The 18,714-nt window shown below is 35.4% G+C and overlaps 1 protein-coding gene across 2 annotated transcripts in view; it reads left to right on the top strand.

The window, feature by feature from the left end:
• AGBL4 (AGBL carboxypeptidase 4) overlaps positions 1–18,714 on the top strand; it is a 1,348,432-nt gene that overhangs the window by 231,053 nt on the left and 1,098,665 nt on the right. The window lies entirely within an intron of this gene.

The raw sequence follows: 18,714 nt of genomic DNA, 5'->3' as shown, positions 1-18,714 counted from the left end.
TTTTCCCAACACCATTTGTTTTAGAGACTGTCTTTTTTTCCATTGGATGTTCTTTCCTGCTTTGATGAAGATTAGTTGACCATACAGTTCAGGGTTCATTTCTGGGTTCTTTGTTCTGTTCCGTTGATCTATGTGTCTATCTTTGTGCCAACCCTACACTGTCTTGATGGTCGCAGGTTTATAATACAGTTTGAAATCTGGAATTGTGATGCCTCCAGCTTTGGTTTTCTTTTTCAACATTACTTTGGCTATTTGGAGTTTTGTCTAGTTCTGTACAAATTTTAGAATTGTTGTTCCAGCTCTGTGAGAAATGCTGGTGATATTTTGATGGGGATTGCACTGAATGTGTAGATTGCTTTGGGTAGCATAGACATTTTAACAATATTTATTCCTCTAATTTATCACTTGGAATGTTTTTACATATCTTTGTGGCTTCCTCAATTTCTTTTGTAAAGTTAATTTACAGAGTACAGATCTTTTACCTCTTTGGTTAAGTTTATTCCTAGGTTTCTTATGGTTTTGGTGGAATTGTAAACGAGATCAATTCCTTGATTTCTCTTTCTACTGCTTCATTGTTAGTTATAGGAATGCAACAGACTTTGTTGTGTTGATTTTATATCTGCAACTTTATTGAATTCCTTTATCAGTTATAGCAATTTTTTTGTGTAGTCTTTTGAGTTTTCTACATGGAGTATCATATCATCTGTGAAGAGTGAAAGATTGATTTTTTCTTTGCTGATTTGGATGTCTTTTAATTCTTCTTGTTTGATTCCTGAGGCTAGGACTTGTTGAACAACAGTTGAGAATGACATCCCTGTCATGTTCTTGACCTTAGAGAAAAGCTCACAGTTTTTCCCCATTGAGGATGAGATTAGCTGTGGGTCTTTCACCTACATTGTGGAGGGTTTCTATCCAGCAAAGATGCTATATTTTGTCAAATGCTTTTTCTACATTACATCTATTGAGAGGATCATATGGTTCCTATCCTTTCATTAATTAGGGTTGTGTAGCACAGTGATTTGCAAATATGGAACCACCCCTCTAGCCCAGGGGAAAAATCCCACTTGATCATAGTGAATAGTTCATTTAATGTACTGGTGGATTTGATTTGCTATTATCTTTTTGAGAATTTTTTGCATCCATGTACAGCAGGGATATTGGTCTGTAATTCTCTTCAGTAAGTTCTTTGGTTTTGAGATGAAGGTAATGCTGGCCTTGGACAAGGAGTTTGGAAGTTTTCACTCAGTTTCTTTTTTTGGAACATTTTGAGAATAGATATTAACTTTTCTTTAAATATCTGGTAAAATTCCCTTGAGAAGCCATCCAGTCCTGAACTCTTGCTTGTTGGGAGATTTTTGATTATTGATTCAATTTCTTTGTTGGGTATGGATCTGTTCAGATACTGTATTTCTACCTGTTTCTGTTTTGGTAGTTTATATGTTTGTAGAAATCAATACATTTCTTCCAGATTGCTCAATTTGTTGGCATATAGTTGCTAATAATATTCTGTATACATATTTTTTGTATTTCTTCAGTGTTGGTTTTGCTCTCTCCTTTTTTATTCATGATTTTATTTATTTGGGTTCTTTCTCTTTTCTTTTTGGTAAGTCTGACTTATGATTTATCTATCTTGTTAATTCTTTCAAAGAACGAGCTCCTATTTTCATTGATCTGTTCTGCTATTTTTTTTTTTTGGATTTCTGTATCCTTGATTTCTGTTGGATCTTTCCCAAGAAAGTGGTTGCATGATCATACACAAGGAGTTCGCAGTTTATGGCAACACAGAGCAGAAAGCAGGCACCTATACTTGCTGTTCTCAGCTCCTATGCCTAGTAACAGTGCAGCAGTTTTGCACCACCCATTTTTTTGGTGACCCAGGGGATCCTCACATCATGGTGTCACATTTGGGATTCTGTCCTGCGTCACCATCTGAGTATTTTTAAGCCAGGCATGTCTCCCACTCTAGCAGATTTCAAAAATTTCTAATTTTGTGCTTGGCTGCTTATAATACTTTGCAGTAGCCTCCTTAAGTAGGCTCCTTCCCTGCTGCTGTATCCACATGTATATCACACTAGATTCAAGTCTCTGCACCTCCTACCTTCCCATAAGGTGGTTGCTTTTCTTCTTGTAGACTTGCAGTATTTGTTTTCTTAGACCTCGCATTATTTTTTTTTGGGTGTTCAGATGGTTTGATAATTATTTAGTTGTATTTGAGGGACAGGACAAAGTACGGTGTCCCCTTACTCTTCTGCCATCTTAATTTCTTTCCATATCTTGGCTATCTTAAATAATCCTGCAGTGAACATAGGGGTATATGTATCTTTTCAATTTTGTGATTTCATTTTCTTTTGATAGATATCTGATAGTGGAAATGCTGGATCATATGATAATTGTATTTTTATTCTTTGAGGAACTTTCAATCTTGTTTTCAATAGTGGCTGCACAAATTGATATTACCAGGAAGAGTGTATGAGGGTTCCCTTTCCTTAACATCCTCACCAACATTTGTTATTTCTTGTCTTTTTGTTGATAGCTTGTAGCCATTCTGATGGGTGTGAGGTGATACCTTATTATGGTTTTGATTTGCTCTTCTGTGATGATTACTGGTGATAAGCAACTTCTCATGTGCCTGTTGACTATCTGTATATTCTGAAGAAGTGTGTATTTAGATCCCTGACCAATTTCTGATCAGATTTTTTTGTTATTGGTTTGATGAGTTCTTTATATATTTGGGATATTATCCCTTTAGCAGATATATGATTTACAAATACCTTCTTTCATTCAGTACCTTTTCATTTTGTTGATGTTTCCTTAGTTGTGCAGAAACTTTGCAGTTTGACATAGTTCCACTTGATTATTTTTGCTTTTGTTTCCCTTGTCTTTGGAGTGAGATCTAAGAAAAAAAAAAAAACATTAAGACCAATGTCAAGGAACTTACTAACAATGTTTTCTCCTAGGAGTTTTATGGTGTTAGTCTTAAAGTACTTATTCCATTTTGAGTTATTTTTTGCAAATGGTATCATATTATGTTCTGGTTTTATTCTTTTCCATATAGTTGTACAGTTTTCCCAGCACTATTTATTGAAGAGACTGTCCTTCCTCCATTGTATAATCCCACCTCCTTAGTCATAAACTAATTGAACATATATATGTGGGCTTATTTCTGGGCTTTCTTTTATGTTCTACTGATTTAGGTGTCTGTTTTTATGGAAATATCATAGCATTTTGATTACTGGAGCTTTGTAGTATAGTTTTACATCAGGGATCCTGACACATCTAGGTTTGTTCTTTTTAATACTTGGCTATTCGGGGGTGTTTTGTGTTTTCATATAAATTTCAGAAATATTTGTTCTACCTTTATAAAATCTGTCACTGGAATTTTGATGAGGATCACATTGAACTTGTAGATGCTTTGGGTATTATCAATATTTTAATAATATTAATTCATCCTATCCATGAATATGGACTATTTTTCCATTTTTTATGTCTTCCTAAATTTCTTTCAACAATATCTTAAAATTTTCAGAGTGGTCTTTTACTTTCTTGGCTAAATTTATTCCCAGTTATTTTATTCCTTTTGATGTAATAAAAAATAGGATTTAAAAACAATTTTTCTTATAGATAGATCATTATTACTGTATAAAAACAATGTATCTTTAGGTAGGGAGAGCTAAGATGGAAGAATAGTAGGAGGACAACTAGGCTCGCTTTATCTCTCAAGCATAACTAGATAGTTATCAAATCATTCTGAATACTCAAATCTACCTGAGGACTTATATAACACATTGCATAAATAGAGGGAGAGAAGAGCATTGAGGAAGATAGGAAGTGTGGAGAAATGGTTTGGGGAGAAATGGAGCAAGGTTGCTGTAGAGGGGAGGGAGCCCTGGTGTTGGAGAAAGATGAAAAAGAGGTTGGAGAACACAGGGATACAGGAGAACACAGGATACACAAGGAGAACATTTCCCCAAATTCATTGGCTAGGAAAACAAGATGGGATGATTTTTGTATTTTTGCAGTCAGTAGGGCTTAAAGATTGGAGTTTTAGAGGTCCATGGGTTTGCCAGAGATAGAGACTTGAGGGCACTTCCCTACTTCTGGAGAGAAGGTGGCAAGCAACCCCAGGGCATATGGCCCAGTCTGAGAATCTTCTAAAGAGCAGGAGGAGAGACTCTTTGCTCTTCTTGGAGTACATCTTTGAGAGGTGGCATTGCCATTGCCTCTCCATCTGTGAGAGCTGGAGACAAAAGAGCTGATGGGTGCCATTTCACTCCTTTACCCCTCAGCATAGTTGCAGAGACACCTGCTGAGGTCAGCCAACCTGGACACTGACTGTTTAGCCTGCTTTGCTCCAAATCCCGTTACTCCTGCACTCTGGCACAACTACTTTTCTAGGTCAAACCTGAATAAGTTCCAGGGCAGAGAGACCCTTTCCCTGAAGACCAACACAGATTTCTACCACACCAGGCCCCTAATGGATGGAGTTTTAAAAGTCAGCTGGTTTGGCTCAGATAGAGCCCAAAGTGTACTTACACTGCTGCAGGCCAGCAAATAACTTGGAGATAGTATAAAAACAGCAATTTGAAAAATGCCTAGGATTCATGAGAGGAAATTATTTACTCTTCTGGGGGAGCTTCCCCAAGAACAGCAAGCATGGTGATTCCTTTCTAGGGACAAAGGAACTGGCTGGTGCCTTTTCCCTCCCCTACCCCTTGACATAAACCAACCTCAGTAAATAGCACAGTGTTAACACTGGCTGCATAACCTAATTACCCCCATGCACTCTGGTGGTACTGTTTTTCTTGGCAAGAGTGCTTAATGACCATCACAGCAGGCCCTGCTCTTAGATGACTAGCACAAACCCTACCCCCTACACCATATCTACTGACCATAGAGTTCTGCAAAGCTTCAGTTCTAGTGGGAATAGCATCAGATCTCTTGAAACAAGCAGACCAGAACATACCTAGTTAAAACTCACCGCATTCTGGCTAAGGTCCAAATGCTGCCCACTGCAGGCAAGAACAGATCTGTGGGATAGAGTAGCCAAAACACAGCAGCAGAGTGTACACAGCATGTATCAGAGACACTTCCTGAACTGTCAAGCCCTGGACGTTATATGATGTGTTCTTCATAAAACAATTACTCTCAGGAGCAAAAACATAACAGGGTTGTCTAATACACAGAAGACAGAAACCTAGACAAAATGCCAAGACTAAGGAATACACTCCAAAAGAAAGAACAAAGAAAGGTCGTGACCAGAGATCTCATCAAAACAGATTAAGTAATTAGCCTGATGTGGAATTTAAAGCAACAATCATAAGGATACTCTGGGCTTGAGAAAAGCATAGATGACTTCATGGAGACCATTACTGCAGAGATAAAACAGCTAAAAAATTAGGAGAAATGAAAAATGTAATAAGTGAGATTTGGAATGTACTGGATATATTGACCACAAGATGGAAGAATAGAGGAAAAAATAAGTGATAAAAGATAGGATTATGGGGATGCCTGGGTGGTTCAGTAATTGAAAATCTGCCTTAGGCACAGGACATGATCCCAGGGTACTAGGATTTAGTCCCACATTGGGCTCCACACAGGGAGCCTACTTCTCCCTCTTCCTATGTCTCTGCCTCTCTCTCTGTGTCTCTCATGAATAAATTTTAAAAACTTAAAAAAATAGAATTATGGAAAATAATGAAGCTGAACAAAGGAGAGAAGGTAGAATGATGGATCACAAATGTACACTTAGGGAACTCAATGATTCCATCAAACATAATACTAGTCATATCATAGGAGTCTCAGTAGAAGAAGAGAGAGAGAAAAGGAGGGAGAAGGGTTATTTGAAGAAATTATAGTTGAGATTTCCTTAATCTCAGGAAGGAAATCACATCCAGGAGGCACAGAAAATTCTCATCAAAATCAACAAAAGCAAGTGAAAACTAAGACATATTGTAGTTAGTTTGTAAAATACAGTGATTAAGGAAAAAAATCCTAAAAGCAGCACAACAAAAGAAGTCCCTAAGTTACAAGTGAAGAAGACACAGGTTAGCAGTAGATCTTTCCACAGAAACTTGGCAAACCAGAAGAGAATGGCATGATATATTCAATGTGGTGAATGGGCAAAATCTGCAGCAAGAGTAGTCTATCCAGCAAGACTATCATTCAGAATATGAGGAAAGATATAGAGTTTCCCAACAAAAACTAAGAGTTTGTGAGCACTAAACCAACCCTGCAAGAAATATTAAAGGGGACTCTTTAAGGGGGAAGGAAAGACTAAAAGTTACAAAGAGTAAAAAGGAACAGAGAATACCTCCAGAAACAATGACAAAACAAAAAAAAGTTATAAAATGGCACTGAATACTTATATATATCTATCAATAATTACTCTGAATCAAATGGACTAAATGCTCCAATCAAAAGACCTAGGGCATCAGAATGGATTAAAATTACCAAGACTCATCTATATTCTGCATATAAGAGACTCATTTCAGACCTAAAGATATTTACAGATTGAAAGTGAGGGAATGGAGAAACATCTATGATGCAAATGGATGTCAAAAGAAAGCTGGAGTAACAATGCTTATAGCAGACAGGCTAGATTTTATTGGTTTATTTTGTATTTTAAAGATTTTATTTATTTGAAGGAGAAAGAGCAGGCATGAGTCTGGGGAGGAGCAGAGGGAGAGGGTTAAGCATACTTCACACTGAGTGTGTAGCCCAATGTGGTGGTTGATCCCATGATCCTGAGATCATGACCTGAGCTGAAATCAAGAGTCAGATGCTTAACTGAGTCACCCAGGTGCCCCAATAAACTAGATTTTAAGTCAGAGACTGTAGCAAGAGATGAACAAGGGCACTATATCATAATAAAAGGACTATCTAACAGGAAGATCTCACAATTGTGAATATTTTTTGCCCCTGAGTTGGGAGCACCCAAATATATTAAACAATTAATAACAAATATAAAGGAACTCATTGATAAAAATATAATAATAATAGGAGACGTTAACACCCCACTCACATCAATGGGCAGATCATCTAAGCAGAAAATTAACAAGGAAACTGGCTTTGACTGACGCTGGACCAGATGGACTTCATAGATAAATTGAGAATATTTCATCCTAGAGCAGAAGAATATACATTCTTTATAAATGCATATGGATCATTCTCCAGAACTAATCACATACTAGGTCAGAAATCAGGCATCAATAAGTATAAAAATACTGAGATTACATCATGCCTGTTTTCTTACCACAATGCTATGAAACATGATGTAAAACACAAGAAGAAATTTGGAAAGGCCACAAATACATTTAAGTTAAACAACATGCTACTTCCTTCTAAAGAAGTCAGAAAAAGAAAACAAATGAAGCCTAAAACCAGCACAAGAAAGGAATTAAAGAAGATTAGAACAGAAAGAAATGATATAGAAAATAAACCCAAAAGAACAGATAAATGAAACCAGGCAATAGTTCCTTGAAAAAAATTAATTAAATTCATAAATCCTAGCCAGACTTCTCTAAAAGAAAAAGAGAAGGGACACAAATAAAATCACAAATGAGAATGAGGAGATCACAACAAATACCACCCAAAATACAAAAAATTTATGGAAATATTATGAAAAATTATATGCCAACAAATTGGACAGTCTGGAAAAGGAAAAAATAGAAAACTTGAACAGACTGGTAATCAGCAAAGAAATTGTATCAGTAATCAGAAATCTCCCAATAAACAAAAGTTCAGGGCCAGATGGTTTCCCAGGGGTCATTTTACCAAATGTTTAAAAACGAGTTAATAACTAATATTCTTAAACTATTTCAAGATACAGAAATGAAAGGAAAACTTGCAAATTCATTCTATGAGACCAGCATTACTCTGATTCAGAAAACTAAAGCTCAACTAAGAAGGAGAGCTATAGGCCAATATCCCTGATGAACATGGATGCAAAAATGCTCAAGAAAATACTAGGAAATTGAATCCAATAGTACATTAAAAAGTCTTTCACCACAATCAAGTGGGAATTATTCCTGGGCTGCCAGGGTGGTTCAATATTCACAAATCAATCACTGTGATACACCACGATAATAAAAGAAATGATAAGAACCATATGACCTCTCAAGAGATGCAAAAAAAAAAAAAAAAAAAAAGAAAGAAAGAAAAAAAAAGCATTTGGGAAAGTACAAGCCCCATTTAGTATAAAAACCCTGAACAATCTAGGGATAGAGGAGACGTACTTCTGTATCATAAAAGACATTTATGAAGAACTCACAGCTAATATCATCTTCAGTGGGGAAAAACTAAGCTTTTCTTCTGCACTCCGGAATAAGACAGGAATGTCCACTTTCACCATTTTTATTTAACATGGCGCTGAAAGTCCTGTCCTCAGCAATCAGACTACAAAAAGAAATAAAAATCATTCAGATCATCAAGGAAGAAATAAAACTTTCACTATTCTCAGATGATGTAATACTCTATCTAGAAAACTCCAAAGACTCCATATACCAAAAAAATAGTAGAATTGATACTTGAATTTGACAAAGTGCAGGATACCTAATCAAGATATCAAAAGCTGGGCAGCCTGGGTGGCTCAGTGGTTTAGCACCATCTTCAGCCCTGGGTGTGATCCTGGAGTCCTGGAATTGAGTCCTGCATCAAGCTTCCTGCATGGAGCCTGCTTCTTCCTCTGCCTGTGTCTCTGCCTTTCTCTCTCTCTCTTTGTGTCTCTCATGAGTAAATAAATAAAATCTTAAAAAAAAAACAAAAGCTGTTGCACGTGTATATGCTAATAATGAAGTAGTAGAAAGAAAAATCAAGTAATCGATCCTATTTACAATTGCACCAAAAACCCATAAGATACTAGGACTAAACCTAACCTAATTTGTAGAAGATCTGTACTCTGAAAACTATAAAAAAAATGATGTAAGAACTGAAGGTGATACAAAGAAATGGAAAATCATTTGATCCTCATGGATTGGAAGAACAAAAATATTGTTAAAATGTCTATGCTACCCAAAGCAATCTACACATTCAATGCAATTCCTATCAACCAGCATTTTATTTTTTTTTAATTTTTCTTTTTTTTTAAATTTTTTTTATGATAGGCACACAGTGAGAGAGAGAGGCAGAGGGAGAAGCAGGCTCCATGCACCGGGAGCCCAACATGGGATTCGATCCCGGGCCTCCAGGATCGCGCCCTGGGCCAAAGGCAGGCGCTAAACCGCTGCGCCACCCAGGGATCCCTCAACCAGCATTTTAAATAGAGTTAGAACAAGGAATCCTAAAAAAACATATGGAACCACAAAAGACCCTAAATAGTCAAAGCAAATTTGAAAAGAGAAGCAATGTGGGCATCACAATTCAGACTTCATGTCATATTACAAAGCTAGTGATCAAGACAGACATATCAATTGAACAGAATAGAAAACTCAGAAATTTAGCCCACACTAGATGGTCAATCAGTAGTTGTCAAAGCAGGAAAGAATCTCTCTCTAGAGGAGAACACAGGCAGTAACCTCTTTTACATTTGCTGTAGGAACTTCTTACTACGTATTTCTCTGATGCAAGGGAAACAAAAGCCAAAATAAATTATTGTGACTTCACCAAGATATAAAGCTGCTGCATAGTGAAGGAAACAATCAACAAACCTAAAAGGCAGCCTTTGGAATGGGAGAAGATGTTTGCAAATGAGTTATCTATGGGTTAGTATCCAAAATCTATAAAGAACTTGTAAAACTCAACTCCCCAAAACAAATAACCCAGTTAGCAGAAATGGAGAAGACACAAATAGATATCTTTCTAAAGAAAACATACAGATAACTAACAGACACATGAAAAGATGCTTAACATTACTCATCGTCAGTGAAATGCAAATCAAAACTGCAATGAGATATCACCTCATATTGTTCAGAAAGACTAAAATTAACCACAGAGGAGCAGGTATTGCTGAGCATACAGGGAAATGTTACGCTGTTGGTGGGAATGCTAACTGGTGTAGCCATTGAGGAAAACAGTATGGAGGTATTTCAGAAGGTGTCTACAATCCTACAATTGCACAACTAGTTATTTTACCAAAAGGAATCAAAGATACTGATTTGAAGGGATTCATGCACCCTGATGTTCATAGCAGCATTCTCATTAATAACCAACTCATGGAGAGAGCCCAAATGTACATCGTCTAATGAATGGATCAAGAAGATGTGGTATTTAAATACAATGGAATATTTCTCAGCCATAAAAGAGAATGAAATTTTGTCATTTGCAAGAAGTGAATGTAGGTAGAGAGTATTATGCTAAGTGAAATAAATTAGAGGAAGACAATAGCATATGATTTTACTCATGTGGAATTTAATTTTTAAAAAGATTTTATTTATTCATGAGAGACACAGAGAGAGGCAGACCTAGGCAGAGGGAGGAGAAGCAGGCTCTATGCAGGGAGCCCAATGTGGGACTCCATCCTGGGACTCCAGGATCACATCCTGAGCCAAAGACAGACACTCGATCACTGAGCCACCTAGGCATCCCTCATATGTGGAAGTTAAGAAATCAAATGAATGTACATGGGGAAAAGAGGCACAGTATAAGATTTAACTATAGAGAAAAATCTGATGGTTACTAGAGTGATATGGGCCAGGTGATGGGTTACACAGGTGGTGAGTTTTAAGGAGGGCACTTGTAAAGAGCACCTGTTGTCGTACGTACATGAGGAATCATACATTCTACACCTTAAGCTAATATTACACTGTATGTTACCTAAGTGGAGTTGAAATAAAAACTTGAAATATATATAATTTGTTTAGTAATATTGTATTCTACAACTTTACTCAGCTTGCTTTTTACTTCCAACAGTTTTTTTGGTGGAGGGTTTTATATATATATTTTTGTGTCATCTGAAAATAGTGACAGTTTTATGTATTCCTTTTCAATTTCAATGTGTCTTATTTCATTTTCTTACTTAATTTCTGTGGCTTTAACTACAATACTATGTTGAAATAAAGTTAGGGAGAACGGACGTCTTTGTCTTGTTTCTGTGGTATGACTTGTACCTTCCCTCATTTATGACTTTACATTGGTGAGTCTAGCTAAAGCTTTTTCAGTTTTGATTATCTTTCCAATGAATCAGCTCTTAGTTTTATTTATCTTTTCTGTTGTTTTTGTAGTCTTTATTTCATTGACACTCTGATTTTTATTATTTCATTCCTTCTACTAAGTTTGTATTTGTTTTGTTCTTTTTCTAGTTATTTCAGGTGTAAAGTTAAATTGTTTATTTACGATTTCTCTTTTTTGTGATAGGACTCCATTGTTACGAATTTGCTTAGAGGCAAACTGAACTGATTTTGTTCCATCCCATAAATTTTGGTATGTCATATTTCCGTATTCATTTGTCTCTAGGTGTTTTTTCATTTCTTTTTTGTTTTTAAAAATTACCTAGTAGTTGTTTGGTAAAATGCTATGTTAACTCCACTTGTAGTGTCATGGTCCCCTCCTGCCCCCAAGTTTTCTTCTTATAATTTTAGTTTCATACCATTATGGTCAGAAAAGATGCTTAATATGATTTCAAACTTTTTGAACTCATTGAGACTTCTTTTTGAGGCTTAACCTATGAGCTGTCTTAAAAAGCATTTCCCATGCACTTTTGAAGAATGTGTATTCTGATGCTTTTGGATAAATATTTTGTATATAAAGCATTTCCCATGCACTTTTGAAGAATGTGTATTCTGATGCTTTTGGATAAATATTTTGTATATATCTATTACATCCATCTAGTCTGATGTATTGTTTATGGGTGATGGTTTCTTATTGATTTTCTGTCTGGATGATCTATACTTTGATGTAATTGGAGTGTTAAAATTTCCTACTATTAATTGTGTTGCTGTTAATTTCTCAGGTTAGGTCTGTTAATATATGCTTCATATATTTTGGTGTTTCTATGTTTGGTGAGTATATGTTTATAAATGTTATATCACCTTGATTGATCCCTGTATCATTATGTATTACTGCTCTTTTATTAAATTCTTTGATTTAAAGTTTGTTTTGTGTGATAGGAGTATAGTTACACCAACTTTACTTTTGTTTTCCTTTGTTTGGGATATCTTTTTCCATTAATTTACTTTCTAGCCTATGTGTGAATTTATTCCTAAGTAAATCTTTCGTGGGCAGTTTATAGATGAGGATTTAAAAAAAATCTATTTAGCCATTTTGTGTCTTTTGTTTGGAGAATGTAGTCCATTTGCATTTGAAGTAATTATTGATTGGTGTGTGCTTATTGTCATTTTGTTAACTGTTTTCTGGATGTTTGGTAGGTCCTTTCTGTTACTTTATTCTTCTCTTTTTTCTCTTCTCTTGTGTCTTGATGACTTTCTTTATAGTGATATTTAGATTCTTTCCTCATTTTCTTTTGTGTATTTACTATAGGCTTTTGGTCTGTCATTACTGTGAGATTCATATATGTAATCCTATGTATATAATTGTCTATTTTCAGTTGATAGCAACTTAAATTTGAACACATTCCAAAAGTGTATAATTTTACTTCTCCTCTACCTTGTTTTTGTAGTTACTTTTTACCTCTTTTTACTTTATCTATCTCTTAACTAATTTTACTTCTCCTCTACCTTGTTTTTGTAGTTACTTTTTACCTCTTTTTACTTTATCTATCTCTTAACTAATTTTACTTCTCCTCTACCTTGTTTTTGTAGTTACTTTTTACCTCTCTTTACTTTATCTGTCTCTTAACTAAATATTTTACTTTCTATTAATTTACTACATATATCTTAGTAGCTTTATAAATTACTAATTCACTACCTTTACCATATATTAGTCCTTTCTAGTGAGATTTTTATTTTTGTATTTTATCTTATTATTACTTAGTACCATTTCTTTTCATCATAAAGAAGAGCCTATAACTATTTTTTAAAATATTGTATTTATTTATTCATGAGAGACACAGAGAGAGAGAGGCAGAGACATAGGCAGAGAGAGAAGCAGGCTCCCAAATGGGAGCCCAATGTGGGACTCCAGGACCCCAGGATCACGACCTGTGCCGAAGGTGGATGATCAACTACTGAGCCACCCAGGTGCTCCGAGCCTATAGCTATTTTTATAAGGCCAGTGTAGTAGTTGTGATGAACTCTTTCAGCTTTTGCTCGTGTAGAAAACTCTCTCTCATTCAGTTCTGAATGACAACCTTGCTGTGTATAGTATCTTTGGTTGGAAGTCTTTTCCTTTCAGAACTTTGAATATATTATTCCATTTATTCTGGCATGTAAAGTTTCTAATGAGAAATATGGTTACAGCTTTACGGGCTTTTCTTTATATGAACAATTTGTTTTTCTCTTGATACCTTTAAAATTCCCTATCTTTATTTTGTTACACTTTAATTATGTGTCTTGTTGTGAATCTTTTTTGGTTCATCATATTTTGAACTTTTGGGCTTCCTGGAGGTGGATGTCTATTTTTTTTTTTTTTTTACCCTTAAGTTCGGGAAATTCCCAGTCATTATTTCTTAAAATAAGTTTTCTGCCACTTTCTTCTTTTTTCTGGTACCCCTATACTGTGGATATTTTTCTGCTTATTACCATGTTACTGTCTTACAAGCTCCTTAAATTATGTTCAGTTTTAAAAATTTATTTTCCTCTTTACTGCTCAGGCTGAGTGACTTTTGTTACTTTTCCTTCTAGTTTGCTAATTCATACTTTGGTTTACCTAGTGTGTTGTTGAACCCCTCATATTTTTAGGTCACTTATTCTTATGCTCTGTGACTTTTGTTTTGTATTTTCTCAAATATTCTCTCTCTTTGTTGAAGTTCTCATTGTGTTCATCATCTCTTCGAGTCAGTGAGAATATTTATGAACATCTTTTTTCATTTCCTTATTATTTAGATTATTTACCATCAAATTATTAAGGTCTTTTTTCTGAGATTTTTATCTTGTTCTTTGGGTTATTTTTCTGTTTCCTCAGTTTGCTTGACTCTCTGTGTTTGTTTTTTAAGATTTTATTTATTTATTTATGAGAGACACACAGAGAGAGGAAGAGACAGAGGCAGAGGTAGATGCAGGGTCCCCGTGGGGAGCCCGATGTGGGACTTCATCCCAGGACCCTGGGATCACAACCTGAGCCAAAGGCAGATGCTCAACCACAGCCACCCAGGTGGCCCTCTGTGTTTGTTTCTGTCATTTGGTGAAGTAACTACCTTTCTTAGTCTTGAATGGGTAGCCTTGTGTAAGTGATAACACTTCTCATTCCACCCTGTCCTAGCTCTTGATTGTCTCTTGAACATTTGTGATCATCTCTACCTATCTGATTAATTCTTGATACGACCCTATTGTTGATGGCATGCCAAGACCTTTCATTTTTCCAAGGGGAGGAACCTCATATAGCACCTTCTTTCAGGCTGACTGCAAATTAGATACTCGGCAGCAGTTTTTAAGGTATGCAAATATATATAGTCTTGTGAGGCTGCAGTTGTAATCTCTTCTTGAATCTAGACCAGGATATCTGGAGGTTATTTCCTGGGTGACAGTTGCAAAATCAGGGCTCCAGAATAATGTATAAGCTCATTACTTGGGAGTTTGTTGAGGTGTAGTGAAGCCAAGATGGTATATAAGGATGATGTTTCCCTGTATCATTCCTTAGGAATTACCCCTTAGTCTCTTGATATGTGGGAAATCTGAAACCTGTCTCTGAGGCTGAAGTTTCAGTCTAAGTAAATAGACATTTTCACCAGAAGACTTGGATTGTGTTTCAATCTGCTGTCTGCCGTGCTCTAGGAATTGGCCTCCGATAAACTTTTTTAAAAAAAATTTTGTTCAAATTCCTGTTAGTGAGCATACAGTGTGATAATAGTTTCAGGTATACAATATAGTAATTCAGTATTTCCATACAACACCTAGTACTCATCACAAGAAGTGCACTTCTTAATCTCCATCACCTGTTTAACCTATCTCTCCACCTACTTCCCTTCTGGTAACCATCAGTTTGTTCTTTATATAAGACTATTTTTCTTTTTCATTGTTATATTCCCATGAAGCTCAGGAGCACCAGCTCCCTTGTACACCAGGGCCTGCTTACCAAGAGGCATTCCTTGTATGGATTGTGTGTGTGTCTGCTGACTTTAGCTAGGCAGCTGGTATGTGTAGGGGTTAGAAAATACCAGCTTCAGAACAATTGTAGGAAGATGTTTTGATTATGTGTACCATGGGCTTCAGGAATGAAGTGTACAAGTGCCTCTTCTATGTACATGTGTTGGATTTACGGCAGGAGATTTGGGCAGGAGAGTGAAAGAGCTACAACTGTTTGGGCTCACCTGCTGCAGCCAGCTGCAGCATCTGCCTATGCTCTCCAGTTTTAGCTATGTAGCAAGATAATGTCTTAGCAAGTAAACAGGAGGGTGCCATATTTTAGCTTGCCTACCTGTGCTAGGGTGGGTGGAGAGTGCAAAAATGGCATCCCCCAATTCATGTATTTCCTGGGAGAGTTTTAACTGTCCCCTGCCCCTAAGGCAGATGGTTGTAGACTAGCATGTTCATGTCTTTCACATAAAGTCTAGGAACTCTACAAAGTGGTATTTTTTCACTTGATCCCAGAGTGAGTGAGTCAGCTTGTGAGCAATTTCTAAGGGGAATCTGTTTCTTAGAGCGCTTTTGGTTGCTTGAACTTCAGCCTCACTGTTTTTCTAAGCCTGATGTCTTGGGGGCTGATCTCTCTAGCGCAGATGCCAGGAATATGGTGCCTGATGAAGGGTACCCCTCATTCTTCTGGGGAAAGCACTGGACTGCTGAGATCTCTCCCATTGTTTGTCACTATGCCAAGTGTGTGGTTTTACTGAGATAGTTCCTCTGCTTCTTCTACCTATCTTGATGTGGTTTTATCCTTTCTTGTGGAGAAGCAGTTCATCTATTTTTCAAATCTTTTTCATAGGGAATTGATCCATATGTAGCTTATAGATTTTGTGTGTCTATGGAAGGAAGCAAGTTCAGAATGTTTCTATTCCACAGTTTTATGAAAGTCCGAGTTTATCTTTTTGTTTGGTATTGTTTTCAGTTGATTTTTAAATGACATACGATTGACTTTCCATTCACATTTTAAAGTGTACGATTCAATGGTTTTAGTATATTCACAAGATTGTGCAACCATCAGCACTAATTCTAGAACATTATATCACCCCAAAATGAAATTTCTTACCCATTACCAGTCATTCTCCTCTTGCACAAAACTTTGGCAACCACTAATTTACTTCTTGTCCTTATAGATTAATCCATATAGGATATTTCATATAAATACATTTTCATATAATAATATGGCCTTTTGTGTCTGGCTTCTTTCATTTAGAACAGATTTTTTAGATTCACTCATGTAGTATGTTTCAGTACTTCTTTCCTTTTTATTACTGAATAATATCCTATTGGGTGGATTTACCTTTGGTTTATTGATTTATTTGTTGATGGACCTATGTGTTGTTACTACTACTTGGCTATTTTGAATAATGGTGCTGTTAATATTCATGTATAAATTTTTGAGTGAATATGTTTTTAACTCATAATATATGTAGAAGTGGAATTTCTGAGTTATATTGTGACTCTATATTTAACTTTTTGAGGAATTGCCAGACTCTTTTCTAAAGTCAATGTAAAATTTTATATTCCAGGCATCAATGTTTGAGGAAAGGTACCGATTTCTCCATATTATCCACAACACATATCTGTTTATTATAGCAATTGTTGTGTGCCATACTTTACTGTGATTTTGACTTGCATTTATCCAGTGAGTATTAGTGTTGAATATGTTTTTGTGGGCTTATGGGCCATTTTTTAATATGCTTTGACCTATTAAAGGCCTATTAAAATCCTCTCGTTTATAAAATTAGATTGTTTTTCTTTTTATTGTTGTGTTGTAAGATTTCTTTATATATTCTGATACTTGACCTTTTTCAGGTATGATTTGGAGCTTTTTTCTTTCTTTTATAAACCATAGTCTTTTTACTTTCTTGATAGTATCTTTGAAGCACCAAATATTTAATCTAGAAGAAGTTCAGTTCATCTGGGTTTTTTTTTTTTTTTATTGCTTTTGCTTTAGTTGTTATATCTAAGATACTATTGCCTATTCTAAGATTTTTAAGATTTATACCTCTTTTTTCTTTTAAGAGTCGTACATATAAAGATCTTTAATCCATTTTATTATTAATATTATTTATAAAAGATTTTATTTATTTATTCATGAGGGACACAGAGAGAGAAGCTGAGACACAGGGACAAGGAGAAGCAGGCTCCTCGTGGGGAGCCTGATGTGGGACTTAATCCTGGGACTCTGGGACCATGCCCTGAGCTGAAGGCAGATGCTCAACCAATGAGCCACCCAGGCATACCTTTAATCCATTTAGAAAGGATCCAGTTTTAAATGGATATACATTTTTTTTTATATGAGGAGAGACAGGGTTCCAGGGTCAGTATTTTCCAGGTGAATATCTAGTTGTCCTACTAGCATTTGTTGAAAAGATTCTTCTTTTCCTTTCTGAATTGTTTGTCTCAAAATAAAAGTGACCATAAATGTTGGTGTTTATTCCTGAGATCTCAATTCTACCATTTTAGTTATCTATATATTTATCCTACATAGCCTAGATTAATGCAAAATTGTAAGTTCCAAAATTTGAAATTGTGAGACATTCATCTTTGTTTCTTTACTTTCTTTTTTCTGGTATTTGTTTTTGACTATTTTGGTGATTTTGAATTTCAATGTGAATTTACTATAGTTTGCAAATTAAAAAAAAAAAAAAGCCATCCAGTATCTTGGTAAGGATTTCACTGAACCTGTAGATCAATTTGGGATTATTTCCAATTAACAGTATTAAGACTTGCAATCCATGAAGATGGTATTCCATTTATTTAGGTCTTTAATTTCTTTCAGTGTCTGTGTTTTTCCATGATCAAGTCTTGTACTTCTTAAATTTATTTCAGAAAAGCATTTTGTTCTTTTTTATGCTATTGTAAGTGAAATTTCTTTTAATGTGCATTTTTGGATTTTCATTCCTAGTGTGTGGAAATACAACTGATTTCTTATTACTGATTTGTTTCTTTCAAATTTGTTCAGCTTATTTAGTAGCTGTAGCATATTTTTGTAGATTCCTTAGGATTTTCCATATTAAGGTCATATCATGTGCAAAATGAAATGATTTTGCTTCTGTCTTGGAATATGGGTGCCTTCTATTTATTTTTTTGCCTAATTTCTCTGGCTGAACCTCTGGTGCAATGTGAAATATAAAGTTGGTATCTTGCTTGTTTCTTATCTTTGGGTTAAAGCTATCATTTTTTTTCACTATTTCTGTATTAGTTTGGGGTTTTTCTTAAATCCTCATTATCAGTGTCAGGATGATAGTTTTTTTTTTGAGTATTTTTATCATGAAACATTGATGGGTTTTGTTAAATGATTTCCCTGCATGTATTAAGATGATCATGTGGTTTTGGTCCTCTAGTAAAGTCATGTATTACATTAAATGAGTTTTGTATGTTCAACAAACTTTGTTTTTCTGGCATAAATCCACTTTGTTTGGGTTTATAAGAGTTTTCATATATAGCTGGATTCAGTTTGCTGATGTCAAAGATCTTTGTGTGCATGTTGGATATAAGTCATTTAATTCTGAGGTTTTTTCTTTCAAGATTTTATTTAAATTCAAATTAGTTCACATATAGTATAGTCTTATAGTTAAGAGTAGAATTTAGTGATTCA

Source organism: Vulpes lagopus, chromosome 23 (genome assembly GCF_018345385.1).
Source record: "Vulpes lagopus strain Blue_001 chromosome 23, ASM1834538v1, whole genome shotgun sequence".
NCBI classification, from domain to species: Eukaryota; Metazoa; Chordata; class Mammalia; order Carnivora; family Canidae; genus Vulpes; species Vulpes lagopus.
Note: the sequence above shows the minus strand (reverse complement) of the source record. Positions and strands in the feature narration are given on the sequence as shown.